The sequence below is a fragment of the Canis aureus genome, chromosome 19 (genome assembly GCF_053574225.1).
Source record: "Canis aureus isolate CA01 chromosome 19, VMU_Caureus_v.1.0, whole genome shotgun sequence".
Lineage (NCBI taxonomy): Eukaryota > Metazoa > Chordata > Mammalia > Carnivora > Canidae > Canis > Canis aureus.
In genome coordinates, this window is record NC_135629.1 from 8,250,805 (window position 1) to 8,275,245 (window position 24,441).

The 24,441-nt window shown below is 45.6% G+C and overlaps 1 protein-coding gene across 8 annotated transcripts in view; it reads right to left on the bottom strand.

The window, feature by feature from the left end:
- HRH1 (histamine receptor H1) overlaps positions 1 to 24,441 on the bottom strand; it is a 76,058-nt gene that overhangs the window by 49,519 nt on the left and 2,098 nt on the right. For 2 of the 8 annotated variants that reach the window (XR_013357416.1, XR_013357413.1), the window contains exon 2: positions 16,126 to 16,285. The exons of 5 other annotated variants lie outside the window; for them this stretch is intronic. The gene's annotated coding sequence lies outside the window, so the exon portion shown is untranslated. Of the gene's footprint in view, positions 1 to 477; positions 581 to 16,125; positions 16,286 to 24,441 lie in introns of all 8 variants that reach the window. One more of the 8 variants, XM_077857820.1, reaches the window with a different exon arrangement.

Genomic DNA, 24,441 nt, shown 5'->3' on the forward strand with positions numbered 1-24,441 from the left:
AGGTGATGAAAGCATCATATATGACCAGAGTAGGAATGCCTTTTCTTTTTTCCTCAGGTTTCTTCTGTGGTTATTAATTTCTGATACAATCACAATAAACATCAGAAAAGAGAAAAGGGGGGAGAAAAGGTGCTTTCCTGGGGCAACACAAGAGATGGAGTACCCTAGGAGTCATGGGTAGCAGCCAAAGAGAAGACAGATACTGAGGTTAGAAAATCCCGATGTTGTCACTTCCCAGGCAGGAGCTCTCAGGCAAGGGACTTCACCTCTCTGAGTATCGATTTCTACATCTGTAAAATGGACAGGAAAGAACACCTATGACTTTGGGAAGTTGGGAAGATTGAACAAGATGGTATTCATGGAAGCATTTCAGACTGTGCTTGCCACATAGGAGTTGCTCAGTGCAGGCCAGCTGTAACTCCCTCGTTCACCTCCATTTTACAGATGAAAACAGTGAGGTGCACAGAGAAGAGTTACCTGCCCAAGGTCATGCAGTTGAGCTCCACCACAGATATGTTTCAGACCATTTCTGAAACCAAGAGCAGAAGGTCACTTTTCTCTCTGGTCTGAATTGCTTCATCTGTGAAATGGGTAGAAAGAAGGGAGGACAGATTGGTTAATATCAAGAGGTTTATCTGGCCTTGTGAATGAAAAAAATGTTCTATTGGGGTGCCTGGCTGGCTCAGTTGGAGAGGCATGCGACTCTTGATCACAGGGTCAAGAGTTCAAGCTACACATTGGATATAGAGATTACATAAATCAATACATATTTAAGAAATCTTAAGAATGTTCTATTAATGATAACTACTACCTGCTACCCAGTATTTATCAAGCATCTTACATACTTTGTATCATAATCCAGGAAACAGTAAGTTATAGATGAGGGAAATGAGGGTTCACATATCTGATAAAGAAAAAATAATCTAGAAGCTATAAAGAACTCTTACAAATCAACAATAAAAAGGGAATTAACCAAATTAAAAAATGAGCAAAGACTCTGAATGGACCTTTCTTCAAAGATCTATAAATGGTCAGTAAGGACATAAAAAGATGCTCAACATCATTAACCATCAGACAAATGCAAATCAAAACCATAATGAAATATCACTTCACACTCACCAGCAAGGCTAAAAGAAAAAAGACAAATAAGTGTTGTCAAGGACATGGAGAAATCAGGATCTTCATACATTTTGATGAAACTGTAAAATAATGTAGCCTCTTAGAAAAATAGGCAACTTCTCAAAAAGTTAAACATATATGACACAAATTCTACTCCTAAGCATATACCTATATATATGCACAAGAGAAATAAAAACATAGTCACACAAAAAACTTGTTCATAGCAGCATTATTCATAATAGCTCAAATGTGGAAACGACCTAAATGTCTATCTACTAATGAATGGATATACAAAATGTGGTACATCCATACCATGGAATTTTACTCAGCTACAGCGAAGAGTGAAATTCTGACACATGCCACAACATGAATGAGCTTTGAAAACATGATGTTTAGTGAAAGAAGTCAGATACCACCAAAGACCACATATTATATGACTCCATTTATAGGAAATGTCCAGAATAAGAAATGTCCATAGAGATAGAAAGTGGATTCACGGTTGTCAGGGTCTGGGGAGTTCGCCAAGGTGAGGGGGGAAATGGAGAATAATTGCAATGGATAGGGGCTTTTTTGCAGGGTGATAAAAAGGTCTTAAAATTAGATCATAGGGCAGCCTGGGTGGCTCAGCGGTTTAGCACCCCTTTCAGCCTAGGGTGTGATCCTGGGGACCTGGGATCAAGTCCCACACTGGGCTCCCTGCATGGAGCCTGCTTCTCCCTCTGCCTGTGTCTCTGCCTCTCTCTCTCTCTCTGTGTGTGTGTCTCATGAATAAATAAATAAAATCTTTAAAAAATTAGATCACGAGGATAGCTACACATCTCTGTAAACATACGAAAAACCATTGAACTGTGTCCCTTTAAATGGATGAATCATATGGTATGTGAATTATGTCTTAATAAAGCTGTTAAAAAAGAAAAAGAAAGAAACTGTGGTCTAGGGAGGCAAAGAAACTTCCTGAGACTCAATCAGGAGGTTCAAAACAGAAGTTGGGGCTCTCACTCCCCAGACCAATGCACTCGGCTAACTTTCTGAAAAAAGGGATCCTTAAAATTAGGGATCCTTAAAGGATCCTCCACGCCATGTGCCAAGCACCTTGCCTGCACTCTTTCACTCAATCCTGCCAATAATCCTAAGGCATAGGCACTACTGGCCTCAAGTTTCAGAGAACACTGAGGCACATAAGTGTGAAGGGGCTGCTTGAGTCACTGTCTTAATCCAGGTTCCCCAGAAGCAGAGCCAGAGACGAGGATTCTTGTGTGAGAGTTGTATTAAGGCAGGATCTGAGGAAAAAGCAGGGAGAGGGTGGGGGAGAAAGAGCCAAGCGGGTATGTGATGATCTCAAGCAGACTCCTGCTGACCCTAAGCAGGAGCTGTGAAGCATCTGCCACAGCCCAAGGTTGGCCCAGCCCAGGTTGGGGAGATGGGTTTGCAGATGTCTTTGGTCCAGGGCCAAGGAGATGGGAGTGGAAGTGTGAATTCTCAGACACTTCTGGATCTCTGCACTTGTGGACAAAATGGCTCATGGCCCAACAGCAGCCCTCCAGAGAAGGGTCACAGGCCATGCCTTTGGAGCCAAAAGCACAGTGAGTTGGAGGGAGGTTGTACAGACACTGTTTGGAAATACTGTAGATCACCAATACCGTCTGTTCCAAGCACCTAGGTAGGAAGTAAGGGACCTGGGATTTGAAACTAGGTCTGGTCCCAAAGCCCATGGCCTTGGCACCCTCTTTAGTGGGGATGCGCCCGTAGACTAGGCTCGGGACCAAATGTATAGGCCCACAGGGGCGAGGACAACAAGCCAGACCCTGAAAGGATGGCATCCAGAGACCACAGTCATGAACCTGGTTCCCAGGGAGATGAGAGGATGAAGTACATATGAGGCGGAGGGCTGAAGGACGATGACGGGGACGGCAAACAGCACCTCCTCCCTCCTAAATGTAATCCAGCCACCTCTTCGGCTGCTGGAAGCTCTGGTGTGGGGATGGAAGGGCCCAGATAACAGATGCCTGCAGGAAGCAGATGTGTCTGAAAGAACCCCCATGGAGGGAACTCTTTTGGATAAACCTCTTCAGAGGGAGGCTGAATTGCCGCAGGCACAGGCTGACTCCTGTCTGTATCTGTGCCAACTGAGAAGCTACTGTGTTTAAAGGAAGCCATAAACAGCTCATAAATCCCAGGTGACTGTGACCTGCTCTACTTAGTCACCTGGTATGAAGGGTCTGCTCTGTGAGCAACTTAGCAGGCAAAGTGAATTGATTCAATCAAACATAAATTCTGCACTTTTTCATGCCTGTGATGCACCTGGAAGGTTCTGTGTTGGGCACTGTGGGTGGAGGGTGGAGTTGTTAAAATGAATCCAACAAGGTCTCTTCCCTCAAGGAGCTCATCATTATACCTCATCATCCCTGTGTAAGGGAGACAGACACAGCAGGAAACAAAACACAGGGTGATAAGTGTCGTAGTGAGTTAATGATGGGAGCCCAGAGCCCAGAGGAGGGACTATTCCCTCATCCTGGAGGAGACAGGGATAATTCACAAATGAAGTAATATTTGAACTGGGTTTTGAAGGATGAGCAGGAGTTCACCAGAAAAGCATGAGGGAAGTGCCATTTCAAAGTTACTCAGCGGATGAACCCAGGACTGCGTTCGTACTTTACTCCATGTTGTCCTCTGGAGTATTTAACACTATCCAATAGTCCCATTACATTAATCTCCCACATGACAACCTCAATTTTAAAAAGTGCAATAGAGATGATCCCCTTTGGAGTCAGTCCTATTTGAATCCTGGCTTCACACCACTCATTAACAGTATGACCTTGTGCCTAGCTGACAGTAAACACTCAGTAGTCATTCATTTCTTTTTCTCTCTTTCCTATCCTGTCCAGTCCCTGAGCCAACCTGAGACACTGGATGCTTCAGGTTCACCAATAGGTGGCTCCTGGAATTGTCACCAGATGCCTGCAATGCAGAGTCTAGCATGGTGGGGTGGGAATCATGGTGCCCATGTACCTCTCTAAACCTTGGACGCTACCCCGGACCATGCTAACCTAGAAGAATGGTTTTCAGCGGTGGTGGTGGCAGCAGTGGTGGTGGTGTTTGGGGGTATCACCTATGCAGCATCTGGAAATGACAGAGGTATTCTGAGTTATTACCATGATGTGGAGGGCACAACTGTCATTCAGTGGGCGGCAGCCAGTTAAGTCCCATACAACAAGCACTGTCCTTTGTCCTGCCTACCTTTCAAAGGTTCCCTGGACTATCTGGAGATGGAAACACAAGTTTAAAATTATCTAAATCCAGAACCCCTACTTCCATTTACATGCAAACACAAGAACTCATTGCATGGTTTTAATCTGCTCTAAATTGTCTAATATTGCTCTCATCATGTAAATTGAGGGAAGATGATACACTGATAAATTGAGGGAGCTTTACAGGGGTTTAATCACTTGGTGGCATTCAATGTGCCAATTCAACACACCTATGTCCACCTGCATTTGTAGCTGTGCATTTACCTGATTCTAGATGTGGCTGCAGGCACCTGCTCCACTTCAGGAAATCTTCGAGTGTGGGCATGCCCAAGCATTTATGGAGTGAAATATGTATTATTACTATTACATTATAAATGGTTTTCTTTTCATTTCTCCTTTACCATAAGATTAGTTTCTACTAATTATATTAGTTGTAGTACATTACATCCTACTAATTACATTACTACTGTTACTACTATTTTTAGTATTTGAAGATAGATTGTTTTATCTTTGTTGGAACTGCATTTCAGGATGGTAAAGAGGGCATCATGGACTATTGGTAATAAAAGGGAGCACTGGGTCTGAGGGATTCAGAACCACTGGTTTAGTCCACACAAGTGGGAATCCTCCCCATTTCTTTGGGAGGACAGAGAGTATAGCCTATGGATAGGAGCCAGAGTTTGGGAGCCAGAAAGACTTAACTTGAAACCCAGCTCTATTGATTACAAGGTATATGACCTGGGGGAGTTTGTATAATCCTGCTGATCCTTAGCCTCCTTGTCTGCAACATAGGAATGAAACAGCCCCTCCAAGGAGTATAGTGAGGGTTCAACAAGGTTGACTGTGGAAAGGCACAAATTACGTGCTCAGTAACAACAGGAACTGATTTATCATGTCGCTGTTGCTGTTTCTCCGTGGAATCCTCCCCAGCTAGAACCCTGAGCTGTGAACAGACCTTAGCGTTTCAACCACACCTGCCACTTACAGTCTGGCTCAGCATCCTGATCCCCAGACACTGAGAGAGATCCATACGAACCATGAAACCAAGACACCCTGTTGGGACCATGTGAATCAGGCCTGATTAGCTACTGAATGTTGCTCTGGGTAGTGGGGGTGGAGCGTGTTCTATTGTCCAAAAGTCTTCCAGTCTCTGAGCTGACTTTGAGTTCACCTTCCCTACTTTTCCCACTGCTGCTCCGGCCCTGGCATGCCCTGCGTATGCTGTGGGGACCAGCCGGTTCTGGCTCTAGCCTCTGAGCCTCCAGGGTCAGCTGGGGCCCCTTTGCACCAGGCCCATGCCAGCTTCAGAGTGTTGAAACGGCTGAGTCCACCCACGGTTAGGCATTCACAGAGCCCTCAACCAGCTCTACACAAGCCACCAAGCTACAGTTCATGGCATACAAACTCTGGAGTGGGCCCTGGGAGCTGGCTTTTCTTATCATTCTGGCAGGTCTCTGCTCTTTCACTGACCTTTTCACATCCTGCTTCCTGGCCTCTGTTCTCAGGAACCCCAGGCAGGCCTTGAACCATGCATTTGGCCATTAAAGGGAACTGATTCCTTCCACCAAGGCAATGGGAACCAGCAGAGTTGTCAGAGTAGAGATGTCCTCTCCCAGTCTCAAAAGACCCAGAGCCATATCTTCATACCTCTTCTCTTTGGCTGGGTCATTAGGAATTCAGAGAAGGTGATGAAAGAAATTTGGTCTTGATCAAGTGTTGTCTAAGAGGTGAGAGGACTGAGACAACACACACACGGATGCCTGCCCCAAAGAATGTCGCAGTCTAGCTGGGAGGAGATGGTCATGTAACATAACTATAGTTAAATGTAGTACGTGTTGAGTATGACATTTGCTCTAGAGGCCATGGACCTTATCATGGTGGAATGGCCAACTAATTCTGCCCAGTCAAGGTGGGAAGTTTTCTGAGAAAAGTTAACATTGGAATGAGGCATTGAAGGATGAGTAGTTTTCCAAGGCCTGGACTAGACTCTCAAGCTTCACCCACACTGCTAGTTCTACAACTCTCACATAGTTAGCTCATATCTTTATTCCTGAGTCACAATCTTGGGGGAAGAGGTGGTGGAGAAGGAACTGAGAATGAAACACAACTCTTTACACCCAGAATAATCCATATCTAGGCTGGATCCTGGTTCAGAGATATTGGTTTCCCCAGACTGTTCCTAAAACACAAAAATCAGTATTTCCCAGAGTCCCACAGAGCATGAATTCCTTAGAAAGTGCTGTATGTTACGTGAAAAGGGCCACTCCGAAATTAAATTTCAGAAACATTAAGTTAATCAAAGTCAAGCAGGTTTTACTGCAGGATCTCTCAGAGCCTTTAAAGGTAAAATAATAAGACAATAGTAATTTATATATTTAAAATAAATTTTTACAGATAATATTTTATAACATTAAAAATATAATAATAATTTAAAAGCTTTTATTAGTTTTCCAAATGTGCAAGACAGGTGCTATGCGTTATCTCATGAATGTTCACAATAACTTTACGTCATTGGTACTGCCATTATTCCCATTTTGCAGACTGCATCAACCCAAGAAGTAGAGTTCACTGCCCAAGATCACACAGTAAGTGGTGGAGCTAAGGTTCAAAGTCAGGTCCTGTCTGACTGACCTAAAGCCTCATCCTTTACCGGGCATTGTGAATCCCTAATCTTTTAGGATATGATATGTAGCATTTCCACACTTATGTAGCCATGGAATATCCTTCTATTCAGGGTTCTACAGAGCAACTTTGGGAAACACTGTTCTACTTTCTTCCTAGTAAGATTCACCAAAGACAACAGAAGGACTTCTGAGGCTCTGTTTCTCTCTCTTCTTCTCCCTTCTCAGCTGGGCCAGGGGTCTTGAGTCCTCGGCAGACCCTTCATGTTCATCCCAGGAACCACTGTGAGAATTCAGAGGAGTTCCCGGGAGAGGCCAAGAGTCTAACCAGGAGTTCCTAAACTATCCAAATCTAAACAGATGACCTCACTGGGTACACATCACCCACAGAGGGTTCCAAATCTTATTCTCAGCTCGTTTTAAGTGACTGCTTCAAAATTAGCAGCTGCTTCTGTCTCCAACAGACTAGATAGGTTATGAACCCAGAATTCTTGTGACATTACCCACTTAGCAAAACAAAGTATGGGCTCTCTGAGTGCTGGTGCAGTGTCACCAAATAGGGCCACTGGCCAGAGCCAGGTCTGATCTTTCTCACTTGGACCCCAATATCAGCCTCTGCCCTGATGTCTCCAGATCCCTCTTGCCAATTCCTCACTGCTGGCAGAGTGGTCTTTCAATCAGCAACATTTTGACACTCCCTTCCTTGGAAATCCTCAATGTCTCTCTAGTGCCCTGGTAAAAGTTCAAATCACTTGGCCTTATTTTCAAGGTCCTGGGAAATGTGGGAGACTTTGTAGTCATTGTCTCTTTCTCAAGAGAACACATGGATGAACAAAGGGGCCATAAGGTCCATGCACTCTGTCCCTGAAGACAGACCATCTCATGGAAGGAGCCGGGTAAGTAGCACCTACCACATCTCCTGCCCAGATATTTTTTATTTTGGAGACTCTTTTTAACAAGGAACAGAAAAAAGCTTTCTCCTTACTGAGTAAGAGAGAAAGTTGTATTGATATATCCCACTCAATCCTGCTTGAGACCAGACAAGAGACCACAGGGAGGTGGTAAAAGAGGTTCAGACATCTCCCATTTTAGGGAAGTCCCCACATTGGAGCAATGCCCTCCTGGTCCTCATCTGAGACCAATGACACATGCCTATTCGAAGGTCCTGCACTGCTCGAAGAGCAATAAGCCCACCCTTGCCAGGGAGCTGGAAGCAGAGCAGGTGATGTCTGGATGCTTTCCGGCACTGCATCACCTCACTCTCTAAGGTGTGTACATGTCATCTTGCCAAAATGCAGATTCTGATTCTGCAGGTCTGGGGCAGGGCCTGAAGTTCTGTGTTCATAACAAGCTCCCAAGTTACATTGTCACTGCCGTTCCTAGAATCACTCCACCAAGCGCAAGTTTTCAGAGAATAAATGGGCAATGAAAACCCTTCCACCCACCCACTGGGTCTCCTGGCCACCCTGAATCTTTCACTCATTGTGATGAAAAGATTCTACGTTAGATCAAGGGAGACAATCCCTAATGATCCAGCTTATCTCTCTAGGTATGTCCATCTCCTACCACCCACCCTGCCAGTAAGCTTTGTTTTATACTCTGGATAACCTAACTCCTTACGGCTTTCTGCACGCACCATGCTATTTGGTTGGAATGCTATTTGGCTCTGTTGAGACTGACTTCTGCCTGTAAGCGCCTTTTACCTTATTTTGCTGAATTACATCCTACTCATCTTTGAAAACTATGCTGGCATACCCTGAGGCACACCCCACTGACAGCCATGCAGCCATAAGCCTTGTGTCCATCTAGACCATACGCATAGCTCATTACCAGGAGACTGACTGTATGCGGGCCTGCCTTCCCTGCCATGCTGCAAGTTCAAAAGCATAAATCATGCCTTGTCTCCTTTTGTCTCCTCAGGGCCTAGCACAGAGCCCGGCACATGGTGGGTGTGCGATACATGTCTGGTGCACTGCTCCAAAGCCGATAACATCTCCTCCAAGGAAAGAGTTTCACAGATTCTTCCCATTTTAAAGAGAAAAGACTTAATTTTATAAACACCATGTGTTCTGGGTTTTTTTTTTTTTTCCTGCTTCTTTCCTTGCTCCTGAGTTTAAAGAAAGGTATGAACGGTAATGCAGTTTATAGCTGCTTCACCTGGGTTAACTCACTGAGTCCTGTGAGGCAGATCTAGCTATAAACCCCCACTTGAACAGATAAGAAAACTAGCACTCACAGGGGCCACTGACCTGTCACATGATGTGTCAATGGCAGAGCAGGTGGAGATTTTAACACAGCTTTGTGTTAACTCCAAGCCCTGGGGTCCTTCTGCTGAATTCCTCCAAAGCTAATAGGGCTTGAAGTGTGCATTCTTTTTTTTTTTTTTTTAAGATTTATTTATTTATTCATGAAAGACACAGAGAGAGACAGAGAGACAGAGAGACAGAGACACAGGCAGAGGGAGAGGCAGGCTCCTTGCAGAGAGCCTGATGTGGGACTCGATCCCGGATCCTGGGATCACGCCCTGAGCCAAAGGCAGACGCTCGACCGCTGAGCCACCCAGGCATCCCTGAAGTGTGTATTCTAAGTAGGGAAGGAGAGCCTAACAGTGTCCACGTGCTGGGAGGTGGGTGGAGAGGAAGTAAGAGCTGTGGGATGGAGTTCTACAGGGCTGGGGTAAAGAGAAGGGGCAAGGAGACTCTTTCTTCGAGACAAGGTGTCAAAAAGGATCTAATTATTGAAGGACTCCCAGAGAGTGGGACTAGATCTCCAAATGGAACTGTTCTTGCTGCAAAACAGTGAGCAACTCGTTTTTGATATCAATTCAGAGAAACAGTCAGAAGGGTTGTCGGCTTTGACTTGACAGAGATGTGGTAGGGAGATTGTTTCAAAGGGCAAGACAATGAATGTGTCGCCTCTTGACGGGGGTGGAAAGAACAGCAGGTGGATAAGGGATTCCAGAATGAGTCACATCCCGGCTTTAGTCTGCCCAAGCCTTGGGGGGCCTGGGAGGTGGCTGTGAGTGGCCCCACAGGTGGTGCCCTGTGTCCCACACTCCCTATAGGAACAAAGCCTCCAGTTGAGCCCAGCTAGCCTTTGTCTGATCCATCACAGCCTGGCTTCCCGCCCCCAGTCTGTTCCTCTGAGCCATCACTGCTATAATGAGCTGGTTGAGGTGGGCCAGAGGGTGAGCAAGGGAATGACAGCCCCTCCCCCAGATCTCTCCTAGGCCTCTCCTACTCCCCCATCTCTTGGTTTCCATGACAGCGTCTGGCAATGAGGCATCTACTTCAAAATGCTGGCAGGGATGCCAGGCAGGAGCCAGAGACACAGGCCTGGGGGCAACAGAGGAGAGGTCTTAGCTGTTGAGTGTCTACGCTATGTAGGTCCCACCCAAGACTTGACATCCAGCCCCTCCCTTAGAACCTCACCCCAACAAGCAAGGAACCCAGTACTGTCCTATTTTATAGCAAAGGAAATTGAAGCACAGAAAGGGGAAGAGACATGCTCAGGATCACACAGAGCAGAGCCAGGATTCAAACTTAGACTTCTGTAGCCCCAAGCCCAGGTCTTTAATCACTATGCCACTCTGCCTCTTGGCCAGGAGCCAGCTGTTCGGGCCTGAAGTCTGCCACTTGCCACGGGCCCTTGGGTGAATCCCTTCACCTTTCCAAGACTCCGCAGAATGGGGCTGGTGAGTTCCATTACTCCAAGGGGCTGTGAGAACTAAAGTAAGGTAGGGCAACCTCCAGGCTCTTGTTTGGATTTCAGTAAAGGGGTTTGCCCTCCATTTCTAACTGGAAAGTTCCCAATCCCAGGGTTCTGGCCAGAGCAGACCCAGGGCTGCCCAAAATCCACTGGGAGAAATCCAACCTAGAGGTGTCCCCTGCATGCTGCCCCACCTCCTGTGTTCCTAACAATAATGATCCTCATTTACTTGTTATAGAAACTCATCAGTGACACCCAAGGTAAGCACTTCAGGAATAGACAGGAGGCAGCACTTGGATCTGCCTGGACAACTGGCAGGGAAAGTATATCAGGGAGACAACCATTATGCTCAGTTCTTTCTTCAAAATAGTCCCGGGAGCTCATCACATCTCATCACATCTACACTATACCCTGGTCTAGCCCACCACCACCCCTTGCCTGAATGATGGCATTAGCCTCCCTGAAGTCATTTTACTACCACTCTTCTCTTCCTTTAGTATATCATCCACACAGCAGCCAGGGTGATGCTTTTTATCACACATTTGATCATGTCATTGGAAGTTCCCAGTACTTTCTGAACGAAAGCCAGGTCCTCACAATTGCCAAGAAGGCCTTACATGCCTGGCCCCGTGACTTTGACTTGATCCCCTATGTTTGCCCTTGCATACTCTGCTCTAGCTACTCAGGCCTCCTCCGTCTTTCTAGAATATTCCAAACCACCTCCATCCCAGGGCCTTGCTGTTTCCTCTGCCCAGAATGCTCTTCCCTCAGATATAAGCATGCTTCAGCTCCTTACTTGATTCAAATGCCACCCTTCTAAATGGATAACCTTCATTCTCCCACTCTGTTTATCACTTACTGCTCTTCAAAGTGTTGCCTTTTATATTCATTTGTTGATTTATTTTTTGCCTGTCCTCCCACTAGAGCATAAGCGCTAAGGCAGCACCTTTTGTCTCATTCATCCCTGTATCTTAGCATCCAGAACAGTCTTTGAAAGTCATTCATGGGTTATCTGTACAGTGGCCTGGGGCAAAGTTTCTGGACACTGAAATACTGGCTAACTGAACTATAAGATTGTTTCTTGAACCAGAATGTGCAATATCCAGAGCAGCTTCAGTTGGTAGAAGTTGGGGACAAACATCAAAAGCCATGAGGTCCCAGAAACAAGGACACAACAGATGTCATGGGCTAGCAGAATCCAGAAAGCAGGACATAGGCTCCACCTGGACAGGCATCTTTGTCTGCTTTGTTCTGCTGAGCATCCCAAGTGCCTAGAGGAGGGCCTAGTACACAGTAAGTGCTCAATAAATTTGTTGATGAATGAAAGGTACAGTAAATCAAAAATAAGAATCAGTTGGCATCAGCAAGAAGAGCCAAAGCTAAGGAGCAGGTTGCTGAGGCCCTCATTGGATGTCCCTGTCCTAGGGATGGGAGCAGAGGACACTGCTGCAGGGGCAGGAAAAGCTAATGAGTCTCCAGGGGATCCAAACAACCCTCAAGGTCCTCGTGGGACCTGGCAACATGGTGGTGACACTATTTTTTGTCTTCCTCCCATCTCGCTATATGCAGACAATAAACCCCAGGGTGCAACTCTGGTCGTTATAACCCCAAATAATCTGCTAATGGGAAAGCCTTCCTGGAAGAGGTATCATAGAAGGGGGAACTCAATGAGCATTCCCCGACTCCTTTCCCTTCTTGCTTTATTTGAATAGCTGTATTGAGATATAATTTACAAACCATAAAATTCACTCACTTTGTTATGTGTACTTATCACAATAAAGAATTCCCACAATAAAGAATAAAGAATTCACTTGTTTTAAGGGTAGAATTCAGAGGGAACTTAGGGCTTGAGTGGGCAGGGGAAGTGGGAGGTATGGTGGCAGCAAAGCCATGGTGATGAGGAGGCACAAGGACATCTGGGGAAGGGTGAGTTGTCCAGTATGGATGGGGCCAGTGTGCAAAGTGCTCATGGACAGAACTCTGGCTTGGAGTTCAGATTTGATGTGGGAAGTCTTAGAAAGAGAATAGTCTGCACAAACCCAGCAATGGCCCCCATGGGAGCCAGATCTGGCTTGGAACCCCAGTCCTTCCACTTTTTTGTCTGTGTGATCCTGGGCTCCTCATCATTAAGATAGGGACAACAGTCCTGACCTCAGGAGGCTATTTAGAGGGCCAAATGAAGTGACAAATATAAAGCACTCAGCATGTCAGACACATAGTAGATGCTCAATGTGTACCATTATTCCCAGTTCCTTGTGTTAGGTGATGCCAATAAGATGTGTGAGGGCAATACTTCAAAATAACAAGCATAGAACTTGAGATCTGCTCCCAACTGCAGTGCTTTCAAAGTAACATTTAGTGTGCAGATACACACAGAGCTCTGTGTCTGGGATGAAAGGGTGTAAGATGCATTCACCAGGAAAACGCCTGGTTTCCCCTAGCGACCAAGGACGCAGAAAGCCCTCAGTGCTCAGAACTGGCAGGGTGAGCTTGCTGTTAGGGAACTCAGCACTGACCAGGCAACCTGGGTGTCCAAATGCCTGTAACTCGCTCAAGCTCCCTGCCTCAATCCCCAGGGCCAAATGTTCATTTGAGTTTTTTTCCCTACTTGCCTGGGCACTTTTTCTGCTTGTAACAGAAAGAAAACAGTGAAATCTCTTGGTATCAATGAGCTCTCCATTAACCCTGGGTTTAATTTTGTGACTTATTCTTGCTACCTAGCCTGGAACTCACACACCTAGAAAGATCCACTTTTTAACTCTAGAGGGGGATGAAATAAATGGAGGAATGTAATCTGGGATACCAAGTGAAGAGTCAGGATTGCGTTATGTGGAGCAATTTCTAAAATGTTTTAGGGGCAGCCCCAGTGGTTTAGTGGTTTAGCGCCACCTTCAGCCCAGGGTGTGATCCTGGAGACCCGGGATTGAGTCCCACATCGGGCTCCCCGCACAGGGCCTGCTTCTCCCTCTGCCTGTGTCTCTGCCTCTCTCTCTCTCTCTCTAATAAATAAATAAAATCTTAAAAAAAAAAAACATCTAAAATGTTTTAGGCAACTACCTTTTAGGGGCTTCATGGCACTAGGAAAAAAATGTCAGAGGATCTCAGTTCAAATGCCAGGCTGGCTAAACTAGCTGTGCTACCTTGGGCGAGCCACTTAGCCTCTCTGAGCCTCCCCTTAGGGTTGCACTTTCCTGCCTGAGAACCTCACATCCCATTTCACTGTTCCCTGGCCAGCACTTGTCTTCTCCACCACCCTGTAAAGGCAGTGGGCATAGCTGTCCATCCACTGCAGTGTCCCCAGCACACGGTAGGGGCACGATCCCCACAGACTCCAATTCCTGCTTTACCTTCCCATACCTCTCCTGCTGAACCTAGGCAACACTACCTGTTTGGGTTTGGCAAGGATTCCATTTAACCCCAAGAACTTAAATGAGAACTTTTTCTTTTGCAGGAACTCTGTTCAAAAGACCGATGTCCCCATCTGACCCAGGAGTGAACTGCAAAGGCTGTTTCTGTTCTGGGCTTGATACAAGAACTCCATGAAGGAAGCAGAGTCACATAGATGGTTCGGTTAAGTAGAGAAGGTATAAATCCTCTGCTCCCACAAAAACCAGAGTGATTTATACTAGGATCCAGATGTCAGAATGCCCAACACAATCTACGTCTATAGCCCTACATGGCAGGGGATAGTAGGCATGGAGGAGCAAAGAGCTTATCTTTGTGGGCAAGAAGGTTTTAGAAAAAAGAGAGAAAACATAACTTTCCATACCTTGAGAGGTTCACAGTCTGCAGGTGGAAAGAGACAGGTAAGCCACGTGTTTATTTTACATTAGGCTGAACACACGGCATCACAGAAGCACCTCAGCCAGTCTGGGGGATCGGGGTATGAGTGACAGGAGGGCATGATGCCCCTCCATAGATCACTTCCTTCTCCATGCCCACCCTTATTACATCTACTTTCCTTTTGTTTACACAGGACATTTCTTGTGCTCCCTTCCTACCTTCCTACCTTCAGTACTTTCTGTCACCCCGTGATCACACTCTACGATGTATCCGGACCCGCCTGGTTGCTCTTCTCAGTGTGCCTTCCTTCCCACCTGTGTGTGCCTTTGCTCATGCTCTTCTCTCTGCCTAAAAGGCCTTCCTCTACACCTCCACTGACTGAAACCTTAGGTTTCAAAGCCCTGCTTGCATTCATTCATTCACCCATCCATTCATTCAACAAACACTTTCTGAGCGCTTACTATGCCCCCCATACTGTGATGGGTACCAGGGATCTCATGAGGAAGCAGCCACAGCCTGTATCCTTGGACCGCTTACAGCCTTGAGGAGACAGAAGGCTACAATAAGGGGGTAATATGTGTGGTAGATGTAAGACCAGGGGTGCTGTGAGTCCAGAGAGGAGTCCTAGCCTAGCCCTTAAGTGGGATTGGGGAGGGGGGGTCTAGAGGAGGAAGGAGATGTTTAGGGAAGCTTCCTAGAAGAAGCTATTTCTTTCTTTCTTTCTTTTTAAAAGATTTTATTTATTCATGAGAGACACAGAGAGAGAGGCAGAGACACGGGCAGAGGGAGAAGCAGGCTCCCTGCAGGGAGCCTGATGTGGGACTCAATCCCAGGACCCTGGGATCATGACCTGAGCCAAAGGCAGATGTTCAACCCCTGAGCCACCCGGGCACCCAAAGAGGAGACTTCTAATCTGAGTTCTGAAGAGTGGGATGAAAAGAGAGAGAGGTGCATATAAATGTATATAAACATATACAGTTATGGCCATGATGATGACCGGCATTTACTGAGTGCTGCTAGGAGCCAAGCACTGGGCTAAGCCCCTTTAGCCCTTTCAACCCTCTGGGAGTAAGCACTGTTGCCATTCCCATTGTTCAGATAAGTCTGAGGCACAGAGACATTAAGAGCTTGGCCCTGGTCACACAGCTATCAAGAGGCAGACCTGGGGTGCAAAGCCAGCATGGCTCCAGAGCCCATGCTTGTGACCACTACACTGTCCCATCCTATGCTGTCACAGCTATCCTTCCACGTCCTCTTTTCACTTACTGGTATGTTTACCATGGACATCTCATGTTGTGATACTGGGGTTTCAATCTATTTAATGGCTACAGAGGATGTGACTGGATATTGAGCAGGGAAGTAACATGCTCAGATTTGTGCCTGGCAAAGAGCCCTCAGCATGTGTGTGGGGCGGCGGGGGGGGGGGGGTGGCAGGCAGCAGGGTGCTGGAGGGGCTCCTGGGGAGGGAGAGCAAAGCCTAAGCCCAGGCTGCAATAGGGAGGCTGCAGAGGGGGCTGGGCTCCAGGAGGAACAGGAAAGGACAGTGGTGCAGAACTGTCAATACTGAGGGAGGGAGAAAATGGGGGAGGGAGTGGGTAGGACCCTCTTACAGACCCAGGCATCTTTTCCCTTGACCCCAACCTCACCCCTGTGTGTTTTCATTCATTCTCTTTCAGCATGGTCCAGCCAGCATTTCCAATTAAGAGTGAGTGATCATCAGTTTCAGTTCCGCTGAGATGTGCAGATGTGGTCCTATGGAATTCTTAATTCTTCACATAATCTCTGCCTGGAAGGATCATGTCTTTTCTACCCAAAATGTGAAACACAAGCAGAAAAATCCACAAGCTACCCAAGGGCACTGCTTTAACACTCTCCTCAAGTAATGCCCCAATAGACTCCCCACACTCAACTATCTGCCTGTCCTAAAACACCCGTTCCAGGGCAGTCCAGGTGGCTCAGCAGTTTAGCACCACCTTCAGCCCAGGGTGTGATCCGGGATCAAGTCCCACGTTGGGCTCCCTGCATGGGGCCTGCTTCTCCCTCTGCCTCTGTCTCTGACTCTCTCTCTCTCTGTTTCATGAATAATGAATAAATGAATAAATAAATAAAATCTAAAAAAAAAAGCACCTGTTCCAAAAGTGTCAGTCTGTCCCTTCTCCTCACTGCCACCACCCTCTGATCTGAGTGACCATCCTTTCTCATCTGGATGACTACAAGAGCCTCCTTACTGGTCTCTCCAGTTCTGCACAAGTGTGAGTTAGTCAACATCTCAGACCTCAATTTTCCTATCTATAAAATGTGCACACTAATTCTTATCTCGTAAGACAATTGAGACTGTAAGGACAAAATAAATGGGAAGCCCTGGCTTCCTGTGCTTTCTTAATAGATGGCAGCTCCTTTCCTTGGTCAGCTGGATGGGAAGGCTCAGAAGGGTCATGACTCTCCTTTTTTTTTTTTTAAGATTTTATTTATTTATTCATGAGAGACACGGGGGAGAGGGGCAGAGACACAGGCAGAGCCTTAAGCCTCCCTGCCCTGATCATGCAGTTGGCAGTGAACACCACCAAGATGGCGAATGTACCTGGTACTTTGTTGCATTCACACACCTAAAAATGCTTTTAGCTGTGATCTTACTTTCTTCAACCAATAAGTTTTTAGGGCATACCTGCGAGGTGCCAGTGCTAAGTAATGCAGTCACTGCAGGTATAGCAATAAACCAGGCAGATGACATCCTGACAGCCCTAGGGCTGGAAGTCTGATGGAGGCTATGAAGAAAATTACTGCAGTGGAACCAGATTGGAATTGGGGATAGGTAGCCAAACCAGGGTGGTCTGGTAAGGTCTCTCCACAGAGGGGACAGCTGAGTCCTTGGTGATGAGAAGATCAGATACTCTAAGTGTATGAGAAGAGGCTCTCTTATTATTATTCCCCTCTTACAAATATGGAAACTGAGGCCAGGGATGTTACAATGCTTCCTCTGAGGCCAAAGAGGTAAATATTGATGTGAAACCCTTACTACCGCCACCAAATCTACTACCACTAATGACCACTTCACTACCACTTCACTTCCATGACCCCTCTACTTCAGTGAAGGGGCATTTAGCACGCCCTCAAGGAGCTTGCAGTCTAATCTGAGAAAGTATCTTCACACTGAAAACACTAATCACACAAGGAGGGTCAGAAATTGATGCACAGGATTAACACAATTTCAACTTTTAAAACTCAGTTGGGTTTATTCTGGAACATGAAAAAATGACTCCCAATTTCTTAGGGGAAAAGAAGTCCATGTAATATATTTATTTACTAATTAGTTTATTTTACAAACATTTATGAGTTGCCAGATTCTATGGTAAATCCTTTTCAAAAATTAATTCTTTTTCTTTTTAAAGATTTTATTTATTTATTTGAGAGAGAGACAGAGACAACAAGCAAGAGCATGAGTGAGAGTGGGGGAAGGAGAAGCAGGCTCTCCACAGAGCAGAGAGCCCATCCCAGGGCTCGATCCCAGGACCCTGAGATCATGACCTTAACCGACGGAGCCACCTTGGTGCCCCCAAACATGAATTCTTTTTAATTTCATGACTTACTTATTACTTGCAGCAATGCCATAAGTTAATATAGTCACCAACCCCAGTTTATAGTTGAGGGGATCAAAGGAAAAATAGGTGGGAGATTTGCCCTGGACATACTCTGGCAAGTGGTGGAGCCAGAATCCAAACCTATGTCATCCGGCCCTGGAATCTTTGCTCTGACCATAAACTGAATTTATGAGTGCCACTTATACTATATTTACATATACAACATTTTCTCTCTTTTTGTCTCACATGAGCTTGTTTTGTTCTGGGAGCTCATGGGAGGTACATTAAAAAGTCTGGGGAGCTCATGGGAGGCACATTAAAAAGCTAGACCGGGCGGCCTGGGTGGCTCAGCAGTTTGGTGCTGCATTCAGCCCGGGGCGTGATCCTGGAGACCCGGGATCGAGTCCCATATTGGGCTCCCTGCAGGTAGCCTGCTTCTCCCTCTGCCTGTGTCTCTGCCTCTCTCTGTTATCGCTCATGAATAAATAAATCTTTAAATTTTTTTAAAAAAAATAATTAAAAAAAAAAAACAAAAAAGCTAGACCATCGTACTCCAGGGAGGCTGAAACCAGATCCATCAGAGGCCCATGTTAGGCCCCCTGGGCCTAGATTCACCATTCAGGCAGTTAGGCGCCAAGGACAGAGGAAAGAAACTGAGGCTTCCATTCTCAGCCCAAGATCAACAGTCATATTGGCAGATGTTCCAGACCACGTGTGTGGGCTGGCGATGGACTGTGTTTCACGTAGGTCAGGGCGAGGGATAGCAGGATGGATTTATTTAATAATGATTTTTCTCCAGGGACAGAGAAAAGCCAGCTAGTAAATAAACAAAGCTCTCAGAAAGAATAAGCCAAGCAAAAATTGCCTAGAAAAGTTTAAAAGAAGGGGGAAAAAAGAAAAAAAAAAAGACAAAGGAAGCAAACGTCTTTGCCAGCTATTAAAACATACAGTACATAGATAATCATCAAAGCAGTGTGGTGTGGTCCCTGTCCCTCACCTTCACCTGCACTATGACCAGCTGCCATCTGCCCTTTGTTTTCTGCCATGATCCTGTCAATGGGTCGGCCACTAGAATCAGCAGAAAGCTCAACACCAAAACAGATAGCCTGGAAAGAGACCGGTTCCTAATGACATGATTTCCAGGTCATACACCCCTGATGCCCAAGATTGGAAGCCATATGAACGGTGTCCTCTGGAGTTGCACAATGCTGCACCTCTGCCTCTGACTATACAGAGGGCCTTAGGGTCTGATATAGGTAGCATACAGCTGAGGAAGGGAAGAAAGGTGCCATAAACAGGATGGGAGCAATTAGTTAAATATGTGACAAGCAAGTTAAGTCACCTTTATCTCACACCCAAACTCAAATAGCTTAGAGAAGGACAATTTAATGTGAAATATGAAACCACTCAAATAATGACAACCAAAAACCTTGTTTTCCTAACATGAATAATGGGGATAACAGTCACTACCCTATAGCACTGGTATGAGGATTAAGAGAGATGATCCAAATTAGCACAGTGCCTTGGTGCTTCAGTAAAAGAAGATTGAGGGAAGGTGTGGCTGAGAAGTTTGCCCAAATCTAGCTACCCCAGAGGGATAAGGGGATGGGGGAATCAGCAGGAGGGAAGTGGTCCCAGGTCTCAATCTGGGGATTCCAGACAAACTGGTATCACAGAGACAGAAAGCCTCTCCTACCAACTAGAAGATGAATGGTCTGTGGAAGCAGGTCCCTCCAGCTGTGGGCACCAGGGAATAATAATTCACTGTGAGCACTCTGTCTGCAGCCATGGCAATTTTAGAGGTAGGAAGACACTGAAGCAGAGCTCACAGTCATTAGAGTCTCACCCTAGACTGAGCTCCCTTCATCCAGGGTCCAAGGTTGCAAAAACTTTACCTAGTGACCTAGGCTGGGCTCTCTCCACAGCACTCATGAAAGCTGGGGTTCATAGTCCCTGAACCTCTACCTGAGGCAGCCTGAGCTCTCACTGTTAGGAAGTTTCACTTTGGACAGAGCTGAAACCAGCTGTCTTCTTCACCTTTCTCTTTAGTTTCTACCCTCTGGATCCTCACTGGTGAGTTTACCAATATTCCACAAGAGTAACACCCAGCTTGCACAATCTCTTCTAGAGAACTGAAGAAGTGGGAACACTGCCCAACTCATTTCACGAGGCCAGCATAACCTTGATACCAAAGCCTGACAAGTAAGCACCAGAAAGAAAAATCACCAGTGGATCTCCCTCATGAAAACATAATGTGAAAGTCCTCAACAACAGGGTGAGCAGAAAGAGTCCAGCAACAAATATACTACAGGATGACCCAAGTTGGGTTGATTCCAGAAGTGTAAAAGTCAGTGTGTTCACCATGTTAACAGATTGAAAAAGAAAAATCATGTAACTATCTGAGCAGATAAAGAAAAAACATGTCCATTTATAACAAAAGAAAAGAAGAAAAGAAAGAAAAAAAAAAACCCAAACACACATGACAAAATGGGATTAGAAAGGAACTTCCTTTATCTACCAAGACTCTAGACTAAACATACCTAACTGTCAAATGTGGACAGCTACTCCATAAGAACTACAAAAGGCAAGATGCCCACTGTCCCCGAAGTCTTAGGGCTGTCAGGCAAGTTAAAACAAAAAAAGAAGAAAAGAAAGAAAAGAAAAGAAAAGAAAAGAAAAGAAAAGAAAAGAAAAGAAAAGAAGAAAAGAAAAGAAAAGAAAAACTGAAAGGGTTGAAAAAAAAAGAAAAATATTCTACAATTCTATTAACATTGTTTCCAAAAGAATCTACAAATACATTTTTTTAATTAGTAAGAGAGCTTAGCAAGATTTCTAGATACAAAATCAATATACAAAACGAGAACACATTTTTCCAAAATGTAACCAAGAAAACATTAACTTAAAAATACACATATGCATATATATAATTTATAATAGAATGCAAAATATCAGATAACTAGGAATATATCTAACAAAAGAGGTGTAAGACCACCAAGGGAAAATTAGGACACTATACCATGAGAAACTAAAGATATCTGAAATGATGAAGAGAGATACCATGTTCATGGAAGACTAAATACTACACCTTCCAGCCCCCATTGGGGGCAACAGAGGGCTCAGTCATATTAAGCAGCAGATCAGAGCAAACTGTCATGTATTCTACTTCCTGCTGCTTCTGGACATCCCACGAACCCCTCTGAACCTGTTTCCTCATCTGTAAAACAGAAGTAGTCATTTTGTCTAGTTGTTGGGGGGGGGTGTCAATGGACATGAAAGCACTCTGTAGAGTACTGTATAAATACAGGGATCCTTATAGCCTGTATTATTGCCTCTTGTTGGTCTGAGTGTGAGGAAAAAGTTCTCCATAGACTCTGCTCAACAACTTATCATCAAAGGCATTGCGGAGTATTTATTCTGTGCGTAGCATTTCCTCATTCAGTACTCAAGCAACCCACAAGGTGGGTGCTATATTAACTCCATTTTACAGATGAGAAGGCTGAGGCTTGATCAAGCAACTTGTCATTCATATATCCAATTCTTCATTCACTGGATATTCACGAACCCCTTCTATGCACTAGGAGCTGTGAATATCGTGGTGAATTAAGATAGGCATGGACCCCGCTCGATCAAAACTGATAGTTTAGCTGGGAAGATGGCCAATAGTCATGCTACAACTAATGAACTGGAAGAACCAAGATTCAAACTCTAACTGAACTCAAGCCAGAGTCTACACTTTTAGCTACTCCCTGAAGGTGTCTTCCTCAACCTCCTCTACTCCATTCTCTGTTGCGATGTAGTGATTTCTAACATCCATTCTGCTGGCAGAGTAAAATTCCAAAGGGCCTTGCCATGCAAGCTGCTACACAAATTGAGAGCTGTCAGCTTCGATCCCAGCCCACGTGATCCTCGTGCATTATCACTGGAGAATTAGAGCCGGGAAGATAAATGCATAAAAGAGAAGAGGCACCCTGGAACCGCCCCCCCCCCCCCAACGGCATCAGCAGTATTGTTCCCAACGAGTGTGTGCCTGAGTCTTCTGTCACCATTAATGGCAGAAGTGAGTCACTTATAAATAAGATACGGGAGCTTTATTATAATTACATCCTGAGATTCAGAAATGCTCAGCATCACTGTGAAAGGGAGGGCAGCAGGTGACTGGGGCTTGAATGATCCTCTGCCAGGTACATCTTTCAGATAAAACGTCTTGGATCAGGAGCAATTACAACTAATGCTCGGCCTGAATGCTAATGAGAATTACTTACAATTGCATGTAATTCTTTGCCATTTATACTATCTACTTTTTCCCTTCTTTTCTCTGCTTTTCCATCTTGCCATTGATCCTTGGAACCAGACACTGGGAAATATGATTAGTGGCCATTTTGCAGATGAAAAGACTGGCCCAAGGTCACTCAGCTCAAAGCGCTGGGGTGTAACCCTGAGCTTTTTTTTTTTTTTCTTAACCTCACCATCCTGTCTTAAAGGGACATTTTCAGAACTCTGGATGTGTCCACTCACTTGAAAGGTGCACAAAATATCTCAAGTTAGTAGGACAATCTGAAAGGCAGCTCGAGTGGTGTGTTGGGGCCTTTGCCTTGGTGAGGGCAGGGCACCTTATGAAATAAATTTCTTTTTTTAAAAAAAGATTTTATTTATTTATTCATGACAGACACAGAGAGAAGGAGAGGCAGAGACACAGGCAGAGGAAGAAGCAGGCTCCATGCAGGGAGCCTGATGTGGGACTCGATGCCGGGACCCCCAGGATCACGCCCTGGGCCAAAGGCAGATGCTCAACCACTGAGCCACCCAGGGATTCCCTGAAATGAATTTCAAACCTACCCTCTGCCATCCTACAACCACCAAGAGGCCCATGCTTGGAACTGAGAAATGATCATGAAGAGAGAACCTAGCTGAAAGATAGAAAGAATCCTTTTCTTACCCATAGAAAGGTCAGAAAACTATCCCAAACCCATGGCCCATGAAACCAAGCCAAAGTACAGAGTTCAAGCTACAGTGTGAAGGAATGTGGTTCAGCATAACAATGATAACTGTGGTGATGCTCAGCATTTGCTGAGCACCTAGCAGGATGCCAGAAGTTTCACTAAGTCTGCCCCCTAGATAGCAGGTGTTAGGCTATTTAAAGCTTGTAACTACACTTAAGACTTCTGGGACACACACTTATGTCTCCCACTCGACAGATGAGAAAGCCAGAGGCTTGCACTGGTGAGGCAGCTTGCAGAAGGCAGAGCCAAGAAGCAAATTTGGTCCTGTTGGACCTTAATAGTAACCACCATGACAACTAATGTTTAAATAGCACTTTTACGTATTACATGCATCATTTAAAGCCTTCATGCATATAAACACAATTCTTTCAGCAACCTAGTGAGGAAGGTTCTATGAATCTTCCTATTCTAGAAATGAGGGAACTGAGGAACAGAGAGGCATAGCAACTGGCCCAAGGCCACAGAGTTCATAAAGAGCATTGGAATTTGAACCCGTTCCAGAATCCACACTTTTGCTCTCTTTGCTATCCCTCCTCTGTGTTATCGAAAGGCCACTCCATTTCCACCAGGCACAACTCAGCTGTGAAAAGGAAAATGCAAACATGGAATTCTGAGAGAGTGCAGAGGCAGGAAGTTCCAATACAAGTTCTTCCTCCCTTGGACATTCAGCTGAGAGCCAGGAGGAACCAACCACTCCCAGCTCAGGACTGCCCAATCTCCTCAGGGCTGCAGGCTCCTTTGCCGGCAGCTCAAGTCTCCACCCAGCTCTGAAATCATGGACAGGGAGTGCTGGGCCATCTCTTGCCTTGGAAAGATTCTGCATCACACTTGAAAATGGTGCCAGGCTTTCTCTCTTCTGTCCACAGACTCTCTCCAGGGGAAATACCTCTTGATAAAGCCAGGCAGCCTCAGACAGCCTTGGGCTCATATAAGGGCCTAGCAAGCCCTCAATCGTATTAGCATATTTACCTGGGGTTTTCAGGGATTCCTGTGAATGATAACCCACTCAGCAGGAGGCCTCCTGCAGGACACCCATCAGAGAAAAGGGAGAGTGGTGCACAGGCATCAAAGACCCTATTCTTTATTTCTGCTGCTGCCAGCTACAAGCAGGAGGGACCTAAGGTCCCATCTGCAGCCTGAGTTTCACTGATAATCTGGAAGGAATCAAGTAAGATTTGTGTTCCATTCTCAACCTTCCTGAGCCTCACCAGAGTATAGGTTCAATGAGGCTAGTAGTAACAGCGCCTATCTTGTAAGGTTGCTGTGAGACCTAAATGGGATAATGCATAATGACACTATGATCAGTCCTCTATCTCTCCCTCTCCTGGTGCATGCTGGTCCCTGGCTGCCAAGAATGGGGATATGTCAGACCCCCAACTCCTCT